Source organism: Phalacrocorax aristotelis, chromosome 3, assembly GCF_949628215.1.
Source record: "Phalacrocorax aristotelis chromosome 3, bGulAri2.1, whole genome shotgun sequence".
Lineage (NCBI taxonomy): Eukaryota > Metazoa > Chordata > Aves > Suliformes > Phalacrocoracidae > Phalacrocorax > Phalacrocorax aristotelis.
In genome coordinates, this window is record NC_134278.1 from 88,910,475 (window position 1) to 88,929,120 (window position 18,646).

The following is an 18,646-nucleotide window of genomic DNA, read 5'->3' on the forward strand; positions in this document are numbered from 1 at the left end:
ACCAAACATCAAGCCTGGTTCATCATCTATTGAAGAAGCTGCCAGCAAAGACCTCCTCTGAAAGGGCAGGCTCAAAAGAGCAGCCGATGATGCACCAGTCTAAGTCATACCTAATTTGGCCAGCCATCCAATGCTGAGGCTGTTATTAGTTAATCTTTATATAATTTGCTAAAGTAGGCTTCATGAAGTACTGGAAATAACTGTCTCCCTCCCCCCTTCTGAATCCTGCGGCCGTGCATGGTTAGGGGTTTAATAACAGACTGTATCGCGCAGTCAGAAATGGTGAAGGTTTTATAGCAGTGCATTAGCCAGAGGTGGATAACCTATCTCTAGAGGCTTGATTGACTGGAAACATATTCTTAGCCTGCTTAAAACTGCTTAGAGTGTGTCATGGAGGTCCCCCAAAATAAAACGTTCAGTGTATTGAGTGAAACCCTACACCCTAAGTACATGTAAGGGCACTGTAAGATACTAATTAGGTTGTAACATAAAACACCGTAAAAAGCAAAGCATGACATAAAAAAAATGTTTAAGCTCTGGCCAGCTCTTTCATGTTAGAGAAATACATTAAAAATATATTCACAGCAAATATACTGGGGTTTTGAATAAATCTGTTTCTTATAGTAGCCCGTAGCTGGAAAGGATAGATATTGCCCATTATGGAGAAATTTCTACTTAAAATTGTCCTCAAATATTAGAAGTGATCCTTATTTACTTTTTCTTAAAAAGAAAAAAAAAATCAACTAGCACTAAAACCAGCAAATGATCATTACGATGACACTGATTAAAAAATGCATGCCCAGCTTTTTTTTCCCCCAATCTTTTTCCCAGGAAATGTGAGGAGAACGATGATACCAGATGAAAATAATGATTTTGCATGATGGCATATAAAACTTATATAATAATAATAATTTCAGAGAGGAAACATACTTCAGAATTTTCCCCCCGAATTTAAAATTAAAAGTAGTGTTCAAACACCTTTCACTGAAACACTAGAAGAAAGTTAGTTTTTTAAGGTGAAAGTCTTTCTGATATCTCAGGAAAACACACACAAACTATAGAAGCAATGTCTTATGTCTTTTTTAGTATCTGTAAATTCTGAGATTCTTAGTATTTTATTTTTTAAGAATTAGTTGCTAGTCAAAAGATTTTCTCCATACTTATGCATGTTTCTTCTGTTTTCTAGTGTTCAGCTATACCACATTGTATAAATTAGAAACACTACCTCCTTAATAACGTTGGAATTAGTGTAATTTTTAAACATTTAAGAATCTAATTATTTACTTGCATCATAAATATTAACTATTAATATAAAACATGTGTGATGTACTGAAAGAAATAGAACTCAGCACTGTCAAGCATAAATTTAAATATATCGAACAAAATTAAGTGTACATATATAGTTTTCCAGAAATAAAATCTAGGTGAGATTGAACCCAATGCCTTTATAAACATCTCCAATCGTTTATACGTGTGTGTATATATATGTATATAATTTGCATTGTACAAAAATAACTGTATAGATTTAAATATTATCATACCACTACCAAATGCTACCTTTTGAAAAAGCCTTGCCATTGTTGCACATTATTGAAAGGAATGAAGTGCTAATTTAATAAATATGTCGCTAGCTGTGTTCAAACTAAACACCATTAATGTATGTTTGTTGTTGTATGTGCATAAGGCTACACATTGCAAAAGCCCTTACTAAGAAACAAGCTGCATTTTATCAATGAATATATTCTTCTTGGGATTTTACGGCTTTGCTTTAATGTGGACGGTCACTTTTCCTCCTTTGTTTGGAAAGGTACAGTTTATATTTCTTCCCAGATTTAGCATTTCCCTTGAAGGTTTTTGTGATTAACAATATAATATTTTTATTGAGTTATTTCACACACAAATGACTAGGCCCGAAGGGTATTCTAGGTTTACAAGATTTTACTAATAACTATGCTCCCCTTTGTATTAAAGCTGCTAATTAGTGCTTTTAAACAGCTCAACATTTAATTCTTTGAAGGCACCATATCAAGGGCTGATATAAAACTGTTTATGTAGAAGGATATATAAAATAAGAAGGTGTTAAACCCAACACAAATTGAGTGGCAGGGGGTTCCCTAAAGTGCTAATTTTATGTTTGTTTTCGTCTCATTTAAAGTTAAGATGTCTGCATTATAACAGTGATGTGTAACATGCTTTACATACAGATTAAGCAAAATGTGTCAATTTATGAGCCTTATTTGCCTGGAGAGGTAGTCACCAGTAGTTTCATTAGTGATTTTATGCATGCCTATATATACACACACACACACACGTGCATGTGTGTTTTTGTGTGTTGTGTATACATAGATGTGTGAGCACTCACACACACGAACACATTTTTATATCCATATTAGCTAGACTCTGTATGTCCCTGTATTTCAGTGATTATGGAAAATTTAAAACTAATTAATTATGTAAGATTGCTCATTTTAAAAATTTAAATATTTTATTTCATTTAAATATACTGTGAGATTTTTAAAGCCGCATTTTGTTTAATTGGTATTGCTAAACTGAACTGATTTATACACACTGAGGATATTAGATGGCTGTAATCAAGAAATAAATGACTTGTGAGCTACATTTTATCTTTCTTTTCTCCAAGTTAATCTTAAAAATGGCCCAGAAATTCATTAAAAACGTGGGAATTTTCACTCAAAAGTGCTGAGTGAAAATCGGAAAACTGCTTCTTAGGAAACTAAACATGAAAGTTTCAAGTTTTCATCAAAGCCACTGCCCATACAGATAGAATTCTGAACGCTGTGTTCAACAAGGTTTTAAAAACAACCTCATGAAGTGAATTTCCAAGTCTCAGAAGTAACTGTGAATTGAATGAAAGTCTCAACTGTCCATCTTCAGCTGACCCCACTTCACCTCCTGAGAGCACCACCTCTGTGCTCCACTCTGTGACCACTTCTGGAGGAGTGGTAATTGTTTTCTGATATATCCCATATACATCTATCTCTAAGATGACACAGTGTCATGCAGACAAGAGACACCATATCCTGGAAGTGGAAGAGCTCAGCGCAGAATCCACCCAAGCTAAGTGGACCTGGTGCAATTAGTCAGTTTACGGGTCTTGAGCTAGTACAGGTGTACTCACTTCAGGGTTCACATGCAAAACTGACGAGAATTTCGTTATGCAACCTAGCGGCTGTGCATAATTATGCGCTAAATATAATTTACATAGCACCAAAAGCATCTGATGCAAGCCTTAAGATGCAGAATATCACTAAGGTAAAGCTGCAAGGTGGGGGGGGGAAGGAAACTTATCTAGCAGGTGGGATAACAAATACCTCAATGCAATCTCTTTAATGCTATATCTTATTCCAAAGTAATGGAGGCTAAGAAATAAATATCCACCCTTTGCATTGTATAGTACACTTTTTTGAGAGCTCCCTTCTTAAACTACGTTCAGTTCTGCCTTTTCAGTTTCGATAGGCAAGTACTAGACATCAGCATCTGGCTAGACTGGCCAATGTACAAAAACATGCTAAAAACAGACTTTCCCCATAGATATCAGTCTAAGTAAACCACCTGCTCATGGAAAGATTATAATGTAAGAAGAACATAAGTAATAGCATCTTTGTGGAGTTGTTACTTCAAGAACAGTGCTTCATCCCTATGTTATGTTTATTTAGGCAAGTGTTTTTCTCTTTTGTAGGATGAATCACTTATTTTGCAACCAATACTACAAATGTTTTGGTCTGTTTATTTTATATGTACATATGAAGGCAGTGGGTGGAAATGAACTGACTAAAGTCAAGGTTTTCTTAGCATGATCCTGAGTAAAATCCAGTATGGCTTTGCAAGTCTATTTCAAAAGGCCTGTTAAAGCTTTACCTCATTCCCAAAGTATACGATCAGCTGGCATTGTCAAAGCAGAAGTAGTAACGCTGTCCCCACAGCTTCAGGAGCAAACACTAGCATTTGCATCCGATTTATACATCTCACCACACACTGCAGTATCTAGAAAGATACGTATATTGTTTTGTGTTCAAAATTTAAGGTGAAATGACATATATGATGCTTTATAGTTGACTTAGTATTAGAACCTAAAATATACCAATCTTCCATTTTCATGGTCTTTGTTTCTCTATTCCTAAACTCAGCTTCCCCTAGAGAGCCTCTGGGAGCAAGAAAAATTGGAAAGTTGCCCTGACTCTCATCCTGCCCTGACACATGTGTTGGTATGCTTCAGAGCAGACTAGAGGCAGCTTCAACAAATAACATCTGGCAGTTTGCCTCCAAGACTTGCATTTATCCTACTGAACTTTAGGCACACACACTGAGGCATCTTTGGTGGGAGTCCATCACTTTGTTTCCTCCCTAGTCATGAAAGAAAGGCAGCAACATCTAAAATGGGCATCCTTGAGGCACATGGGATTTGGTTTTCTTTATAAATTAATCTCATAGAAGAAAAAAGAAACACAGTTATTATGGGAACTCTGAATCAAGTAGAAATGGGAGAGCAGTCCAGCCATTAACCCACTGGCACTGGCATTTTTACAGTAGATTGACAGGTGCCACTGGCTTTTACTATACAGCGTCAGAGAGTTGTCCATAGCCGAACATTTGGAAAAGTCAGTAGTAGTCTGTCTCTGTATCGTCTAAGTCACTTATATTACAATGAGATGCACCAGCTTTCTCCTTTGCTTCTGTGTGAACTTATGTACTGAAGAGTTGCCTCATACTACTGTATCACAGTCCAATTGCTAATAAATCCCACCTGACTGAAATGAATTAGGTCTGGGAATATGTGTTCCAGATTATTAACCAGCACCTTTGCAAGTAACTTACCATCCACATTTATTAAAGATATTGGGTGATAATTTGTGCAGTGTTCTGGATCTCTCCCTCGTCTAAGAATTATGGTAATTAGCACACGGAGAGAAGATGTCACTCAAATGTTTCTCTGGGTACAGAGAATAGCATATCATTACACTCCTTTTAGATTTGAGATGGATAACTCTAAGGCTATTCCTATTTTTTAACCTTGGCCAGCTGCATATGGGTGGAGGCTCAGAGGAGGCCAGACCTGTGCTCCATCTCCAGCTTTGCCAGCATGGAACAGTGCACTGCTTGCTTTGACCTGGCCCCTTGTTTCCAGTTCTAAATGAGAATAAAGATCTCTTAAGCTGGGTTTCAATTTCAGCAGGCACTTGCCCAAGAGGAAACATGAGGTTTGATGAACTGCATGGAGTAAAAAGTACCTGTATCTCTGGTGCATGGTGCCAGGTGAGGATCTGATGATAGTTCAGAGGGCTGCAAAGTGAGAGGCCACTCCAGGAGGAACAATCAGTGAGGAGCTCTGCCTGAGGCTGATAAAAGTAATGGTGCTGGTGCTGTCGAGTGACCACTCTAAAAAGCCTTTTAAGACCTTCTTAAAAGATGCAGAAAAGGGCAGAAGATAATAAAACACCATCTGCATTTGGAGACATCAGAAAGCAGGTCTTTAAATTCCAGGAGGTAACTTAAGAAAGAAGAAAATTATAAACTCCCCCAGGAACTTTAATATTAAATTCAGTTCTGTAAATGGACTTTTGCTTCCCAAAGTCCTCAGAAGTGTGCCTGCAGTGGTTCCGAGTAATCAGTCTTCCAGAATTACCCAAACCAAAGGACCTACTAATAACATATCTCAAAGTTTCAAGAGATTTTAGCCATGTCCTTCACCTGAGTTACACTGATCCTCAATGTTATCTGAAAATCTCTTGCCATTAGATTCTGCTGCTGGAACATGATGTCTCCAACCATTTTCCTGGAAGAGAAAGTAATCTACGTTGCCACATCTTTATTTCTATGTGCACTCAAGCAGACACACAAAGGACTGTGATATCAGAACCATCAACTTGGTTTTCTTCACCCCTCTGTAAAACTTCTCCTTGGATATTTCATAACTGCACTAATTTCCATGGTGCTATTATGGGGGATGAAAAAAATATCAACTTTTCCCTTCAACAACATATTCCTGCTTGACTTTCATCAAAGAGTTAAACAGCCAAGGGCTTTTAGCATCTCATTTCACTTACACACACAGGCCATTATAACCTGCATAAACAAGGATGACAAGTTGAGATTAATGAAGGTCCCAAAGTGACAGAACAATTTAATTGTCAGAAATCATAGGAGGTGAACTTTGCCAGTGTATTTATATAAGACTGCCATAGTCTAAAAACTTCCCTAATTGATTATGACCAATAAGTAATAACACTGGAAGCAGTTTTCTGGTATACAAATAAGAAATGACCCAAAACAGTTAACAGTGGTATTAAGATGCATAATCTAAGAATATTAGATTGGAAAAAGACCAATAACACTCTGCAAATAATTGTCATGTTTACACTTAAAAGTAGAGCAGAGAAAACTGCAGCTCTGATGAAAGTCAAACGAAAAGGTCTGGCTTGAGAAAAACAACTTGCAACGATCAGGCAGCGAGCCTTACAGTGATATGGCGACAGCAGAGGCAAGCAGAATCCATGTGGATTTCCTCTCTCTCCTGCATTACTTTAAGAAATCTTAAAACTAATTTTTTGAAAGAATCTTAAATTTATTATGCCTTGTTATTCAGGAAGAATAAAACCAATGCTGTGTAAGCAAACACACATAAACACATACAAATCTCTGATAATAATTAAGGGGGGCAAGCCATGCAAAATCTTACTCCTAACCTTTGAAACAGTTGCCAGGAAATTCAAAGCTCAAAAATACAGCCCACAGTTCCTTGCATTTTTGAATTCCACGTGCTTATTCAAATATACTATTGCCTTTGGAGCTTACCACCTCAACTGGAAGCCTGTTCAACCTGTTCCCTTGCCTTTCTATGACCATATCTCCTTATTTTTCAGTTCCACATATCCTGTCTTATGTTCCACTTATATCTCCTAGTCAGGCTTCTCCAATGATCCCAAGCAAATCATCAAACTAATTTGAATGATAACTCTTAGAGAGCTGGAATAACCTCTCCTTTCTGGTTTTCCCCCCCGCCTTCCTTTTTTTTCCAGAAGGTAACTAACTAACTGTGCTGGCAGCATTCCCCCTTCTAAACATAAAGAATATCTCTTCATTCCAGTAATATTTTACTTAAATGGCTGCCAGGGATGGCTGTATAATTGATCCTGCTTTCGAGCAGGAGAATAGAATATATGGCCCATGGAGTTTCCTTCCAGTCTTACATTTCAATGATTCTCTAGTGATAAAGGAAAAAGGCAGCACTTAATGCATTTCACTCATACCACCTTGTAACTGTCCCTCCACATGACTAAATGAGGCTCATTGCACCACCTTGCCCTCTTAGTTAAAACAGCACGTGTTGACTTAGCTATTCCAAACTTCTTCCAATACACAAACCAAACAGGATACTGTAGACCAAGCTCTGCCTCAATATACATAAGCTGTTCCCATTAGATCAAAAGGAAAGGTAAATATAGCTGAGGCAGAAATTGTCTCCATATGTCATATGCAGCCTAACTGGTGTTTTATAAAATGATACTTACTGTCACCAGCAATCTGCCCTTGCCATTCTCTTCAAATGCTTAGAAAAAGTTAGATTTTTTCACAGGAATTTTTGCAAGCAGAAAGCCTACACTTACTTTTCAACAAGAGCTTGAAAGCCTCAGTCCCAAATGCATTACACGCTTTTGGAGTTCAGAATGAAAGTGTCCACATTTCAATTGAGATTAGTTAGACACATCTTGGTAAAAGCTGAGGTCTGGCTAACCTTCCTCACTGCTGCTTTGAGCAGGGCATACACAGCACTAAAAGTAAACTCTTTCCTCTCAAGTTTAGCTTCTCCTTGATGAATACATTATCTGCAGGATTTTTAGCTGAGATTTTTTTGCTTTTGAAAATGGCCAAATAGTTTGGTAAACCTCTTTCAGACAGTAGATAACTTCTAGTTGCTGCGTGGCTGATGGATTCTGAGAAAAGAATATTCAAAATTCACAATGTCTTGGCTGGGCCCTGATGTATTTTAATTCTTTGATCAGATAAATGTAATTGCTTCAAAAAAAAGTATGTGTCTTGAAGGACTGGGAAAATGAATTCAAAACGTGCTTTCACATCCAGTTAAAGTTATTTACAGAGAGGCTTTGCTTCTACAACCTTTTTCCCCCTAAAATTTGTTGTGTGTTTATTTACAGAATGGGAAGGAAAAGGAACAGAGGGTTAACAAATGGCAAAGGGTTAACAAAATGTAGTTTTTGGGGGAAGGCTCAGGTCACACTCCTCTTGAGCCAATGTATGCTTTCAAGACTTTTATCATTGTTAAAATCCTCACCAATAACAAAACCAGAGCTCCTTAACCTTCTTACATCACATCCCATTGGAAGGTTGGGAGCCCAGCTCGTAATGGGGTTGGGAAGGACAAGCTACAAACATCATGGTTTGGCTCCAGCACTTTTACTTGATAAGTCCAAAACAGTCTGCTTTGACAGGCCCTTTATATGCAAGCTTGAAAAATAACCTATTTAGCATTCCCCAGGCCCAGCACATTACTTCACTGGGAAACTATGCAAAAGATACTTTGGAAATAAATATGCACAAGAAATTACAACTCTGTCTGAATGACCCCCTACCTTGGAATGTCTAGAACTGTGAGAATTATAAGGTCAGGAAATATGTACAGGCCTAGTGCCTTGAAAAGTTACTATTCCTTATTAGGAATCTGCACAGACGTGGAAGCAGGAGTTGTATAAACTAAAAGGAAGATTTTTTTCCTGTCGCTTACATGCCTAGCCCTTGACCTATCCCATTTATAGTTTCCTTTAAAATACTATGCATTGCAAGTTCATTTGTTTCCTAGTAGTCCTCCAGCAGTGATCTTCAGATCCAGCCAATACTGCAGACAGAGCGGGGCTATGTAAGCAGAAGCTTGAGATTTATATGCCTGTAAAATCACAGGTATTCATTTATATCACTGCTAGCAATTTTGAGCTCTGACTCTACAATTTCCAGGTAAAAGGTATCCTTACTCTCTGTCTGAAAATCTTAAATGCAGACATATAGAACTGTTTAGTCTGCTTTACTATAAATAGGAGGTAATATGTTATTTCAAACAAAAAGCATACCATAAACTATACACTTAATTTTGACAGATTGTGCTTTCCTATATATGGTGTGGTCCTGCTGTGCTTTCAGGGACCAAACTCCCATTGACTTTAGCTCTGTCTCCTAACAGTGCAATTCCAAATATTGCCATTTGTTATATTTCATACCTTTGGGGTTTTTTCCTAATCCTTTTCTCTGTATAAAAGTACAGTATTCTGCAATATCCAGTTGTAGGCTTGCACAGGCGACAAAAAGACTCTTAAGAGCTGAAAAGTGCTTGCAAAAAGACATTCTCTCCATTTCCTTTCCTTTCCCCCCGCCATTCAAATGACATGATTAGACAATCAATTCTCAAAATTAGGCAGGATACCTCTGCTGCAGATCACCCCCAAAATCTGCAAAAGGAAAACAACTGCTTTTACATTTTAGATAACCTTTCAGTGAATATTCTCCTCTGTATCCCCTCAGCTTGCAGCTAAATTGCATGGTGTGTTTATGCTTCTAGTGAACAGGACCATTATATGACTTAAAAGTGTTAGCGTACACAGCACTGACATGTCCATTACATCCATACACACTGATACATAGATTACAGAGAAGTTCGGGTTACCCAGTTAAGAATTTGAGCTGCATTTTGGAAACCAAGAAGCAGAAGGGAGCTCTGGTTGGAGTATTTCAGTTTACACGCTGATAAAGACAGTGTCTGTTGCTGAACATTGGTCCACCAGGCCCAAACAGCTCCAATTAGAAGGAGAGTGGGACTGAAGAGAAAGTCCTAAGCCCAAATATAAATTCAAAATACTGGCTCCTAGTTTAGCCTCTAAGAACAACAAAAATAAGACTGAAAAGAGAAGATGTGGCTTGTCTTCCTGCCAGTGTGGAAGTGTGGAGGAAGAGTGCCGGTAAAACCCACGGTGTGGGTCCTGGTCATGCCCAGGGCAGCCTGCCTTGTCCCTGCATCCCAGAGCCACTTTACATCCTGCTTCCTCACTTGCACCGGGACTCATGCTTTAGGCCAAACAGCCCACACAGCCATTGACATAAATACAAAGTTAGAATAAAAATAATTAAAAAAAAACCAAAAAAAACCCAAACCCGAAAAACCCCTGCTGTACCAGGAATATGTCCCAGCCAGCGCTTACTTTCTCAGTGCTTCATAGCTGTGGTGTTAGGGCAGATTTTGCCAGACAAGCCTTTCTGATCTGAGTCTACCATTGGTTATCAGAGATTGTCAGCTTTAATTAAAAAGACTAAAAATAGCGTTAAGAGGTTTTCTAATCCTTTAGTTAAGCTGAAAACCTAGTAACTGCCAAAGATGTCCAGTGACTTAGAACTGGAAGACTGAAAAAAAAATCTCCTGGGGGGGTATAAGGCTTCTGTCTTCAACACAGCTCTTGCAGGGGTCTTGAGCCACAATTATGAATGCTGTGGGTTGTCAATATCGCTCTGCATAGGTATAAATAACCCACATGCTGCAAGAGCAGTGCACCTTTCTCAGTGCTTTGAGACTTCTTTTTTCCCTGGTAAGGTCCATGCCATGAATCATTTCAGGTTACCAGGAGATTCTCCACTGACTTCAATGGGAACAGAATTGAACCTTAAGCAGTTGTCAGAGGAGGACACTGATAAAGGCAGCTCTAGCCACTTCCATTCTATTTAAGGATGTTGTTACATGCTTTGACAGTTCAGCCCTCCACATTTAAACATTTGGTTACTGTAGCTTTAGTGAAAGTGATTCTTTCTAGCAATACAAATCTCTGGTTACCAAACATTTACTTTATGCTCTCAAAAAGATAATCTAACAACATTCAGAGTTTTCTGTTTCCAAATAAAATGAATTCACAATATCCCCTCACGTTACTGTTACAGACTGTGCAGCTAAATTTAACTCCTTTATCTTATGCTGATCTTTCAAATAAACCTCACTATTATATCAGGTATGTTCACGGTTAGCAATGATCGTTTAATATTAAACACCCTTTGCCAATAAAGCTCCATATATAATTGACTGTTACAATCTTGGTTACAGCTGTTCCAATAATAAAAGCTATAATTAAAATCACATTCAGATTTCTGAGATAACCACTTTAGCCTCACTTGTGCAGAAAGTAATACCTTGTAACTGTCCTAAAGACCAAAGCGAGACCATTTCTCCAAGAAAGCCCCTGATCAGTGGAAGACTGCAGAAGCTGTTCCTCTTTTTCAACTTCTGTCTCCTTTGGGAAGACGGGCTGAAATTCCAGTGCTTTCAGGCATACTTCTAGCTCGCCAAATTCTTCAGAAGTCCAGATGAACTTTTGAACAGTGAGACTTAGCTGAAAAACCTATGCCACTTTCTTTAACTTCCTACAATGTTTTTATAGCAATAGTTGTGAAAAAACTTTAGGGAAAATCTATTCCTACATATTTGAGTTTGGAGTAGATGATGGTATTCTTCTCCTGAGATAAAAGTGATAGAATCATCTTTGCTTGTGACTCTATCAAAATGCCTACCAAAGAGATCACCTTGCTTGGACATAATGTGCCACAGTGAAGACTTAATACGCCATTGCTAAGAACATTGAGAATAGATGCTAAACATTGCAGTGGTTTAAAAAACCAAACCAGTAAATTTAGAAATTAACTTTGTGGCACGCAATTTTTTGCACCATGTAAGAAGCGAGCAATAGCCTAAACTGTAGATTGGTCTAATAGGATAAAGCAGAAAGACATACCTCCTTGCGCCAAGGCAGGAAAGCATGGCTGATACTTCAGCAGAAATCTGGACCTGTTGTCCCCAAGACCTGTAACCATATAATCCTGCATGCCAAGGAACACATTCCCTCCCTGTAACAGAAAAAAGTTTATTATTTTCTGAACTAAGATAATTCTCACAGCTGGCATAGGTGCAACTCTGTATGTTAGTCTTTTATATGAAGTAGGTTATAATACCTCTATTTACTCTTAAGGAACTGTATAAGTATATATTAATAATAGCTAAAACTACTACCATGTGGAAGAGACTAACCATCCCACCCTGAGCAGCCAGCCTGCCTTGTGGCAGATTAGGTGGAGATCTGTAAGGAGTGACATAGATAGAGTTGACCTTGCTCTGGACCTACCACCATCTCATCAAAACATTCTCAGGTATACACTCCACAAAAACAAATTCAACTTAACCATAAACAGCATGAAGAAATCACGCATACTGTTCTGCTCCACTCCTCCATTTATCTTCCCCCTCTAAATGTTCAGCTTAAGGAATTGAGATCCTGATACCAGCAGGAACAGGCAACTATCATAGCACAAACAAAGGGGTACTTCCGTGGTAACCTAACCTTACAATAAACCATTCCAAACAAACTTCGGCAGAACCAGATGTGTGGAGTAGCTTCTTGTCTTGACCCAATCATCTTACTGGAACACTGTCCAATTTTCTTATTATTAACATTACAAAGGACTAGCAGTCCAACTCTTCTTTCTTTCTTTAAATAAAGCACACAGGAAAACTAAACACACTATGTGTTTGAACAGATAGAAATAAACATAGTTAAGTGAGAAAAGGAAATGAATAAAGTTCCTACCAGAAGACTAGCTCACTGTCACCAGGACTTCAGCTTCAGGCCAAAATTTGAGCCAGTGACCACCAGTGTTATTCCAGGCACTTCAACCACACCACTCTAGTTCACACCCTCCGAAGAACTCAACCCTTGCACATGAACATGCAATTATGGCTAGGCAGTCTTGACCACTGGAGGTTTCTTCATTGCTGGGTCATCCTGAAATATTCCAGGAAAAGATCTGTGGCATCTGAGGTGTCCTCTTTTCTCCTCTTTATCCAACATCAGTCCCACTGTGACTGGCTGAAGCTTTCTTTTTTGCTCTTCATTCTATTTAGCCTATTTAGCCCCTGCCCTTGCAGGGGTGGATTGGGGAGGCTGCGTCAGTGGCACTCAACAGAAACAAGATGTTGCTAGTTTTTGAGCAAATTCCTAACTCATCTGAATCACTCCACACTGGGTGCAGTGATTTAGGAAAGCCCTGCTGATGTGCAGCGCTATTTTGCAATTGTGCCCTTATGTTCATCTATTCCATTCAAGCTACTGTGAAAAACTTTGCTTCTGAGCTTCCTCGCATGTTAAAATTATACCCAAAATCTGTACTGAGAAAGTGGTTTGGTGTTTCCATACAGAAATAAGACCAATTTGTTTTTATGAGGGTAATGTACCAGGCTAAATAAAAATAAACTTACCTGGCACTTCAGTGTGAAAATGAATTTTGGGTAATTCAAAATAGTAACCTACCAAGTACTGACCTACAGAGGACTGGTAAACCCTCCCTTTCCCTGTCCCCCGGTATACTAGTTAAGTAGGACAGTATTAGGTTTGGTAGCACCCTTCTCATTGCATCGTTACAAAGTGCTTTACAAAGCAGCTCTGCTGTCACATCTGGTTCAGTGTGTCTGTTGTCAGACATTATTTTCTGAATACACAGAAGTAAAGGTATCTCTTGGACCTGGGACATCAAAAGGGAAACAAGTTTCACACCTGGTCACTCAGGTTTCCTGCTGAAGTCTGCCGTGAGACTTTAACTTCATCTGGTCAGCTCTCAGAGCCTGACAAAGCATCTTTATTCAGTGGCAGGTCTGAGCCTCTTACTTGCCATAATAACTGACCCACTTCACCCCCCCCATCTGAGAAGTGAACACACATGATGTATGTTTTACTGTAATACAGGGCTCCCCTCATTGCGTCTCGTTCATTCAACAGCTTCTTCTATCTGGTACCAAAGGTTGATTAAATATTAACATGGGGTGGGTTCTATTATTTCCTGACTTCCAAGAATCCATTGGTAAATTGAGATCTATCTGCTAAAAATTTCTGACACAACATAATTTGTATTGAACCCCCTTTCCATGCCAGAATGCCAGTGTTAATAAATCAGGCTGTTCACATTGAATAAATCTATTTAAATACTTATAAAATATTAAAGATGCATTTGGGAAAAGCCTCTAAGGTGATTGTTGCACCCATGCACCTCACAGTAACTAATTTATTAAAGAGTTTGCAAACCTGGGAAGGAAGGGAAAAGAAAAATGGTTTCATAAACCAAGAGCAGAAGCCAATTTTTCAGCTCAGATGATGAAAGGAAGCATGCATTTCTAATCAAAAAGACAGATACGCCTTTTCTCTCCCACCATTCCCTCAACAGCAAAGTGCCTTTTCATCATCAACAACACTCCATTCCTAATGTCTGCTGAGGCCTTTCTGCACCTTCTCCATACACTAGTAATGTACACAGAGCATCCCTTTGAAACAAGAGCCCATTAGCTGTGGCAGACTACCTTTTCACATGAAGTCCTTCTGTTGGTAGTCATCAGCAGAGTGCTAAATCATCCCAACTGGGCATGCTCACATCATGGTGATGGGACAAACAGATATTTAGAGCTGCAGAATGAAAATTGCTTTTCTACCTTTCTTGAAGTTTTTTTTTTAGGAAAGGTCATTAACTACACAGGGAACATCTAGCTCTCCTCTCTCACCCCTTTCCCTCCTCCCTTAAATACAGATTTTTTAACAAATCCACTTTTGCTTACACCCAGGTCATCTGTAATTTTAGACCTTCAACCACGAGTCAGTCCCCTTTAAAGATTACATAGTAAATGTGACCATAAATTTGCCCCACAATAAGAAACGAGTTTGAGCATGCCCTGCAAGAGGGATTTATGTGATTGTATTCCTTCCAGTGGGCGTGGTGAAGGGATATAGAAACTGTCAGTGAGAGCAGCAGGCAGGGTGATACTTCACAATAGCTACCTGAGTAATGCAAGAGAGATTAAGCCTGAATTGAGGACGGCCATTTCAGAGGACAATTAATTTTCAGGCTGTTGTAAAAGCTCTGTTGACATTTCTCAGCTGAGATTTTGCTTCTCGGTAAGAGTTTAAAGAGCTTTGTTCAACACAGGCAGTGGTGCTGCTGCCATTCTTTGGGCTAAGTCTAGGGGGGTGTTCCCCCTAGAAAAGCTTATATCTCTGACATGCAAGAAAGCTTCTCTGTATTTTGTTAATGCCGACTGCTAGATCTTAACTTGAGAGCTCATTTCAGATTCAGACTCAGACTCTTGACAACTGTTTTGCCATAAGCGCCTGATTCAGTATCCTAATGTGGTTGGGCAGACCAAAATTGAAGCAACCAAACTATAAGCAGATGCCTCTGACCACAATTGGGTGAGGGTCTGCTTGTGAGACCCCTTTGCTGGTCCCTTTCTTTTTAACCCCAACAAGCACCTAGGAGCACAATGGACTATGCCTAGGAATGGGAAATCTATTGATTTCTGACTACGCCATATGTGGTTAAAGTGCTTTTTCTGCATGCTCAAGTCATCCTCCAAGTCAGTAACTAATTTTACCACAAGAGATGACAGATGATGGTTCCAGGTCCACAAAAAGAAATCCTGGCCCTTGCCTGACAATAACGCCAAGACTGACTTTTGCTTTAGTGACAATAATATCCCATTCAAGCTCACTACAAGAACAGACTGGCACCCCCTAAAACTATTTGGCCAGTGTGCCCTGGGGAATGTTCTTCCGGGAGGGTGCCTAAAAGGAGGTGCCTAAATGAGCTACTGGGCATCTTAGAGAGCCCAGAGACAAGAAATGAGTGAGCTAAACTTTGGAAAAGGTCTTCTGCTACAGCAAGGCCACTACAAAACTCCAGATCATGGTACCTGGCTGTAAGCATCCCTATTGCAAGTGGTTGGCCTTACCACTGGGTCCAATTTATTACCAGTGACAAATTGCCTGTCAAGAGGTAGCTGCGTTGTACGAATATACAAATGTTTGTGTACAGAGACTGAAGGATGAAAGGGTTAATTATCCAACAAACTCAGGCAGAAGGGGAAAAAAAGTTTCAAGCTCAGGGAGGTTATCATTGCCTTTCGCGCAGGCTGGTTTTAATCACTTTCTTGTACCTCTCCCTGACTTCATTTATCAAGCCTTCACATAAAAGTTGCAAAGTGAGGTTATTCAGCGGATACCTCCATTCATCTCGGATGATTGACCAGGGTGGTTTGCAGTGCAAGCCAACCTGGATGATGGCATTCCTCTTGTTTTCATTGCACAGCCTGCTTTCATTTTATGCTGTAATTGTGTTTTCACAAAACCATAACCAAGCAGGCTGCAGATCCCAGGTTCCAGATTTATTTACAAACACCCCTGACCAGCCCCCTCCGCCTTCTCCTGCTATCTGCTTTATGCTGCTTTGGATCTTACCGCCAGGAGTCTGGGGTGGATTAGCACAAGATAGGAACTAGATCCAATCTAACCAAGGGGACCTAATCAACCCGTGCTTCCACCCCCACTCCTCCTCCTCTGCATAAATCCAGGTCCTGCTTCCACACAAACATTTCATGGGAACTGGTATCTGGTATTAAATACTTCTTTGTGACTTTGCAGGAGTGGTGTCGACCTCAGCCAGGTAACAAAAGTGCTGGTCTTATCTGCTCCACCAGGCAATTCAGGAGATGTAAGTGAAGAAGCCTCATCTCTCGAGAGGCTGTTCAGGGACCTGAGGATCATCATCTCTGCACCTCCACCAGGCGGGCCATTAAGGTGAACAAAGCAAGTTATACTCTGAAGGACAGTATATATGGGTGAAGAGCAAGAAAAGAGCAAAGAGTTTAACCATCTTTGTATTAATGCAAACAAGACCAAGTCATAACTTCATCTGTCGATAAGGCTTCAGAGCTGATCACAAGGCAAAATGTCATAAAAACCTTCTTCCTGCCTTTTGTGGACGTAAAACCACCAGAATCTGGATCCCGCTGATTACTAAACAGTTGATTCACATATAATGTAAGAGGGTTTTTTGTGCAGCTCAGGAACTTCAGCTGGGGTAAATCAGCATTTTGATGGCTCTGAGTCAGTTCACACCACTCCACTTCAAAACATGATACAAATTTTTCAGTGCACTTCCTTTGGGAAATGTACATCGAGTGTGAAAAGCCCAGCCAGCGATTATGAAGAGTTCCTGTCGGCACTGTTCATCTGCAGTCACTTTCCAAGTGAAAAGCCTTTTAGATAAAAGCAGTATTTCCATCCAAACGACCTGGACCAGTCTGGATGGGGAAGAGGAAGGGCAACGGGGCAGAATAGCGGACCAAGTCTTTGTTCTATTTAAAGCATTCCAATAAGATTTCAACCACAGAATATGGCACAGAACTGATCACAGGGGAAAATGCAATTAAAATACCTTCCTGCATTTTGCAGCCGCAAAATCGTTGGCAAATCACTGTAATCTGGCTTTGCTGAAGTGGAGGGCATGAGTCAAGGCACCAGGAAAGAGTTTCAGCTAAGTACTTTTCAAGTTAATAACCTTGCTCAGGGACAGTTCAGAGCCTTTTATACATTCCCTCATACAAATTGGGATCCACAAGTGACTTTTGTTACTGTCCTTTGCTTCCACTGCAGCGCTGAAAACTTGAAGAGACTCAGTTCAGTGACTGCATATGCCAATTCAGGTACAGCAGACAGAAAAACTGAAGCTTCAGGTTGATAGAGACTCTGCTGCCCTTTTTTTACCTTTAGGTTTTGCTTCTGTCTCTTAATAGGAGACTGGTTTTGTAGATCACAAATTAACTTTGAGCAAGAACAGCAAGCAAATCCATCTGGCCTGAAGCAAGAAGAGCCTTCAGGGGGGTGTCTATAGGTTTTCTTTAGAAGGGCTCCCTGGATGCGTAGAGGGAGTTCATTAGCAGTGGTTTGCGTATCACTGCTGCTATCTTGTTGATAGCATGCTTGTCTCCAATATTCTTTGTCTGAGTCTGATTCGAACTGGAATTCAGACAGAAATAATAACCAGAGAGGGATTCTCCATCATTTTTTCATCTCCTTCCAAGTTCCTTGCTTGCAAAGGTAGTCCTTAGATTGCACCTTTGACAAAAAAGTCTTCCACTATTGCTTGTGCCTGGATTGAGATCAGTCTTCCTGAGATTATTTATTCTTTTGTGTGTGTGTATACTGAAGTTGAATATTAAGATTAAAAGGAGCTCTTGGTTCTTTCTCACCAAAGAACTGAACACTCCCTGACCCTTCAGTGACCTTTTAGGTGGTGCTTTGGGAGTCTAAAATCTTTGAAAAAGCAAAGGCTCAAGACCATGAATGTTATTAGCATGAGATGCTGAGAAAGCCTTTGATCAGGTGGAGTGGAATTATTTAATAATAGTCTTAATACAATGCTGAATTGGAATAACTTTTTGAGGTAGATTTCTTTCTCTATATGACCTATAGCAGATGTCAGGATTAATGTAGACAAGTGAAAAGTTTTGTTCTTTTCTGGAAATATTTATAACACAGGCATATTTTACCATAAAGCTAAAGAACAGGTTTTTTAGCAGGAAGATTACTAAGGTTACCATCCCGCAGAGATGATCATACCTTGCTATTACAAATGTAAATTGAAATGTTACCTTCCTCAAAAGATTAGAAAAAGATTTTGCTGTGTAGTGTTTGAGACAATAAACTTTGGCACAGAACAGTAATGGAGAAATGAATGCATCAAATTAAAACTTGGCAAGAGAGGGGGAAAA

General features: G+C 39.4%; 1 long non-coding RNA gene across 1 annotated transcript in view; it reads right to left on the bottom strand.

The window, feature by feature from the left end:
• LOC142055030 (uncharacterized) overlaps window positions 1-18,646 on the bottom strand; it is a 275,522-nt gene that overhangs the window by 61,060 nt on the left and 195,816 nt on the right. Inside the window, exons 12-13 of the long non-coding RNA XR_012659779.1 lie at window positions 12,645-12,839; window positions 11,796-11,907 (exon numbers count right to left, since the gene is read on the bottom strand). This is a non-coding gene — a long non-coding RNA (uncharacterized LOC142055030). The remainder of the gene's footprint in view (window positions 1-11,795; window positions 11,908-12,644; window positions 12,840-18,646) is intronic.